We start from the raw sequence: 6000 nt of genomic DNA, 5'->3' as shown, positions 1-6000 counted from the left end.
GTGGATGAGCCCCCCCCCCCCATCCCAGTGTCGGTGATCGTCATAAATTAGACGGCGGGCTGCCGAAAATGAATCCGCGCGGACGCGTTTTGGGTTTGGGTCGGCGTGTTGGGCCTCCGCTTTTGTCCGCGTCGACCCAAATAAACATGGGCGAATGAGATGGGTCGCCCCGTTGAAGTTGCTCATACATCATCTCTATGGTAGAGATTAGCTAAAAGAAAGTTTTATTCTGGGCTTTGTGCCTGTTTCTACGGGCCTTCCGTTCTTGGCGTACATATCACGTGCGGCAGAATCAAAGCACCTTCTAATTTTCATGTTGGACCTGGATTTTGGAAGAATGGATGGTCTAGAGCCTCTTGGACGGTAAGGCGCTCTCAAGGCTCAAACCTTAAAAGATCATATAGAAAATTAGAAAGTCCACCGGGGAAAGGATACCTTTGAATGATCAGCATTTCTCGCAACCAAAGTCCTCAAGTTGCACGTACTATACGTCAGCTGAATCATCTTCATGTTATGGACTGGATAAGTGGAACTTATTTACTTTTTGTATTTGCACCCCAACAAGCTCGAGTAAAACTATGTGTTAGAATTAATTGCGAGTATGCACTACCGTGCATAGTCTTGAGCTAGTGGAAGAAGACTTGTCTATCCATACACAGTGGCTTGTGTAAGTAACTTAATCCATTTATTCGCAAAAAGGAAAAAAAAATTAATCCATTACAGTATGCTTACAGATAGAGAACACAATCAAAAGATAAACTAGGGATAGAAAAAATGCACATGTTTTTTGAAAATTGGTAGAGAAGGATGACCAAACAAAACAAAAAAAGCCATAATTAGGGGAATTAGAAACTTTAGCCAATTTAGTTTTCTGACTGCTCTGATGCTTTGTCTTGTTTTCGATAAGGGGCGATTTATTACTTAAGAGGTTTAAACATTACACCCGACCTCTTCATAACTAAGATGCACACACCAAACGAAGTCTACTCCCGAAGTAGTATATAAAAAGGCGAAATACAAGTAAACATGTAGAGTCTGTATAACGCCTAAACCGAAGGAGGCCAGTCCGAAGATCATGTTGTTATTCATATTGGGTAAAAGTATCCCTCGTCGTAGTCCTTAATTATGTACACACCTCCGTAAACATGTCTCAATTCTCCACACGTTGTAGAGATGACCATATACGAAACATTATAGTACATGTAGATAATCTGCATAAGAGAAGTACTTTCAAGTCATACAAAACAACAAGCGATAAAATCAAAGACAGTTAAAGCAGGGTGTTAGAAGGGAGAGAGGGATTTGATGGAATAGTTGGTTAATGTATTGCTTGAACCTCGTGGGCATATATATAGGTGTACATGATCTACTTGGAGTACAAGGCAAGCCAGAATATTTCCTAGTCTAACCTATGTTTCCTAATACAATCACGTTACTCAACATCCCCCCGCAGTCACAACGGTAGCGACGCAGACGGTGAGACTGGAGAAGAATCCGAAGGCAAGCCGACGGACATCCCCCCACAGTCGTAACGGTCGACGCATCGCGGAGTCGTGGCTGGAGTGGAAACCAACGAGGTTGCTCAAGCAGGCGGTGGCCCTTTGTGCCGTTTGTCGATGTGGCCGAGAGCGTGAGTGGTGGAGCCGTGGTCGAGGTAGCCATGCGAAGAATGTTGTGGTCGATGTCGAGTCAGGGTGGCCGGTGTCGAGGAAGTCGCCGTGGAGCCGCGGACGCAAGGGGGCGCCGAGTTAGCATGGGCGCAGTGGTGTCGAAATAGGGGTGCGCCCGGAAGATGATGTTGTTGACGACGCGTCGCGGCAGGTTTGCCAAGCCAGGGAACACGTCATAGACGAAGGCACGCACCAGTGTTGCCAGCACCGGGCATGCGTAGACGGGCGAAGACGAAGTTGACAAAGCGTCGCACCAGGCTTGCCAGGCCCGGGGACACGTCATGGATGAAGGCACGCATCGGTGTTTCCAGCATCATGCATGCATCGACGAGGGGCCTGCACGAGCTGTACGCCATGTCGAAGAAATCAGAGGGCCAGCGGAGAAGAACTCGACGACGGTTGCGGCGTCCATCGGCACGGAGCCAATGTCACCAACGGTGGTCGGAGTAGACGAAGTGGTCGGGGTAGATGACATCGATGCTGACGACGGGCTGGTGCTGGATGAAGATGAAGTAGGTGGACAGGCGGCTGTGGCGGCTACGGGGTAGCGGCAGCGGCGGCCTGACGGTGGCGGCGGCGGCTTGATTAGGAGCGTGGCGGCGGTGCTCGAAGTAGGCGGAAAACCCTGACAACGTGACGAAGACCGGCGCGGACGATGGCGTTCCCGCGTCAAGGGAGACGGCGCGGCGCATATCACGGGAGGTCGACGCGCGGTGACGGCGGAGTGGACCGCGGGCCGCGGCGCCACGGCCCGTAGGGGCGACGCAGCGGCGGCGGGCAGGTCGGGGAGACGACGGGAAGACCTCAGGGCGGCGCCAGAGACCGTTGGCCGTGGCGCGACAGCCCGAAAGGGCGGTGTGGCGAAGGAGTGCGGGTCGGTGCAACCGCAAGGACGACCTCGGGACGGCTACGTGGACCGCGTGCCATGCTCGCTACGGCTCGACGGGGCGGCGCAGCGGCGGCGCGAGGGTCGGTGCGGCCACAGGGACGACCAGGAGCGTACGGCCTCGGGGCGGCGGTGGATCGCGGGCCGCGGCACTACGACCCGAAGGGGCGACGCAGTGATGACGCGGGTCGGTGCAGCCGGGAGAAGAACCACGGGGCGGCGGCGCTGCGGCCCGACGGGGCGACGCAGCGGCAGCCCGTTGCTCGATCGGTGGAGGGACGCGCTGAACTCGGGGACGATCTTCGCAGGACATGCGGAGGCGCGCGCAACCGACGGGCCAGGTCGGTCGCACGGCGTAGATGAGGCGGATCACGGCGGTGGGTGGGTGATCAATCCGATTGCGCGCGAGGTCGGGGACGCCGCTCGGTGGAGACGGGGTGCCGGCGGAGTCCGAGATGAAGCCGACGGCGGCGGGCACCAGGGCGGCTATGATTGGCCGCCGCATGGCACGAGGCCGCCTGGTCGGGTGATGCAGGAGTCCCGATCGGAGCAGGGTGATGACGGCCGGCGCGGGGCGACGGGCGGACCGACGCGCGAACGGCGGCTGGCCCTGACGGGTCGCCTCGGCGCGCGTGGCCGCCGGGTTGGAGGGGAGGCCGGCTGGTCGCATTGGGGTCGGAGTAGAGGCGCTCAGGGTCGACGGCGGCGGTGGCGACGCAAACCGATCAAGAATAGATCGGAATACCAAAAAGAAACCGCGCGATCAAGATGACCGGCGGGAGAGAGAAAACCCCGGAGCAGCGGTCAACTCGACCGGCGAACGAACCCTAGGTACGGGCGGCACGGCCCCCGGCGGCGGTCATGGAGGCCGATCGCCCCGGGGGCGGCACACATGTGCGGAAGCGGCGGCGGCTAGGGTTTAGGATCGACTTGTGATATATACCATGTTAGAAGGGAGAGAGGGATTTGGTAAAATAATTGGTTAATGTATTGTTTGAACCTCGTGGGTATATATATAGGAGTATAAAATCTGCTTGAACTATAAAGCAAGCCAGAATATTTTCTAGTCTAACCTATATTTTCTAATACAATCACGTTACTCAACACAGGGGAGCAGAGCCACAAAAGGAAGCTCAAGCTCGAGAAATCCTCTCAATAAGGGTGGGCAAGCAAGTTGTTTGTTTATTTGCTGGTTGTGAGTGACATCCGTTACGCGAAATAGGTTATTATGTTTTTTTTTATCTTTTTGAGGCGAGAGTTATCAGAATCCATAGTTAAATTGGAGAAAAGGAACATCACAAGCAGGCAAAGTACTAGCGCCTCCTCTGCGGCTGCCTCTCGGAGTCATGGTTATCGCCTCCTCAAAGATTACTGTAGTGCGATAACCATGAGTCCGACGTAACCCGTGGCGCACGCAACTCATAATGTACAGGTCCCATCAGCTACAGTAATCTTCTCCGGGGGAAATGCAATTGTACATCACACTGAGTGACTGAAGGCAAATTTTAACATGGTATTTTTTACCCCTTCTTTTTCAGTGGGAAATAAAAAGGTAAAACTTACTCAGGCCCACTATTTAATACAATCAACGGCGCAGATCTATTATATACTCTTAGGCATCTCCAATGCCAACCCCAAACCGGTATCGGGAGCGGGCCATTCAAAGTTGTCCGCATATGTCCAATTACATTTTGAAAGAATTTTAATGAAAATGAACAAATTTTATTGAACACATCAAACAATATTCATTCATATTTGAATGATTTTTACATAAAACTAGATACTTTTCATATAAACCAGAGCAAATTCATTACACTTAGACATATTTCAACTACACCGAACTCTAAACCTAGATTAAATGACCCCGCAAAAGATTAGACTAAAATGACCGTCGACGCTCGTTTCGCATCTCCAGTCGGCCATTATCCCCGAAAAATGAAGCTTTGCCTCCTCCGCAGCCATGAGCCTCGGGGACTGAAACTATCCACCTCGACGTTGCCGACAAGCGGCTAATCGGCCGAAGATGTTGAGCCCACCAAGCTTGGCTTCAACAGGAGGGGAGGATTGGTGGCCTTCATGGGTTACAAGCGTCGGCGACCTCACATGCGCTACTCTTCCTCGTTGTCAGCGACGCTCGCAGACGTGCCGGCTTTGTGGTCGTGGCGGCGGGGCATGGCCATGGTGGAGCTGACGGAGTCCTCCTAGTCTTCACTCTTGCCGAACACCTCTTTTGTTGCCTCATCCATCTCCATGTAGGCGGCCTCACTTGACAAATGATTAACAACCCCAAATCTTTAGAAAATACAACTTGGGACTCTTCCCCGTCCACATCTCATGCGTTGTCTTGTTTACAAATTCTGATGGTACTCTGTCAAGTGTAAAAGTAGTTGTTACTAAAGTGTATCCCCAGGATGACAAGGGTAATTCGATTTTCTCATCATAGAGCGGACCATGTCCAACAAGGACTGATTTCCCTGTTCCGACATGTTGTTTCTCTTTGGCCTACCTGAAGGTGTGAGCTGCATACTTTAACTCGGCTTTTCAGATGATCATCAAACTCCTGGCTCATGTACTCACCTCCACGATCAGATCGTAGAAGTTTTAATTTCTGGCCGAGCTGATTTTCCATCTCATTTTGAAACTCTTTGATGTTTTCAGAAGTTTCTAACATGTGCCTCATCTAATAGATACATCCATATCTACTCAAGTTTTCAGCACACACATCGCTGTGTATCAATTTCAATAACTCGAACACACTCTCACAACTCTTTGCAGAAGGACTACAAATTGCTCAAGCAAGTGGCAATGGAGGTTTTTAGTGCGGCGAAGGCTAGAGAACGATACAATATTGATTTGTTGACGTTGCTGGGCCAAATCTAACCCTTGTGGTATCAAAACAATGCATGTGGGAATGTGTCCTTCTTCGACTAAAGAAATTTACCTTCTCTGTCGTGGACTCGTCGTGAGGGAAATTGAAAGTTTGATTTGTATTTTAGCTAGCTTTTGACGCAGACCTGCTGGAGATGTGAAAGGAACTTGCATGGTTCAACTATGCTAGGTTGTTTCCTTTGTTATATGTTGGTACTTATACGGTGGTTTCCTATGGGAGGTGATATGTATCGCTTTCACACGATAGCTTTTTTTAGGGTTTTCACACGACAGCTGCACTCGTGTCGCTTGCGTAGAAGAACGCGCGACTCCAATGTGGGCCGACAGTCAAGTAGCGGGGAGCGCTCAGATCAGTTCGTGTAGTTTCCAGAGAGGTTTCTAATGTTTCTTTTTTCATTTTTAACCTGGATTTTGATGCAAGAACACAAATTCAACAAATAATGAAAAATGTGGAAAAAATGTTCATGAATTCCAAAAAGATCATGAAATTGAATCATGAATTTGACAAGTTATTCATTTATTCAAGAAGTGTTCAGGAATTTCAAAAATGTTTCC

Source organism: Triticum aestivum, chromosome 3B (genome assembly GCF_018294505.1).
Source record: "Triticum aestivum cultivar Chinese Spring chromosome 3B, IWGSC CS RefSeq v2.1, whole genome shotgun sequence".
In the NCBI taxonomy this organism is placed as follows: Eukaryota; Viridiplantae; Streptophyta; class Magnoliopsida; order Poales; family Poaceae; genus Triticum; species Triticum aestivum.
Note: the sequence above shows the minus strand (reverse complement) of the source record.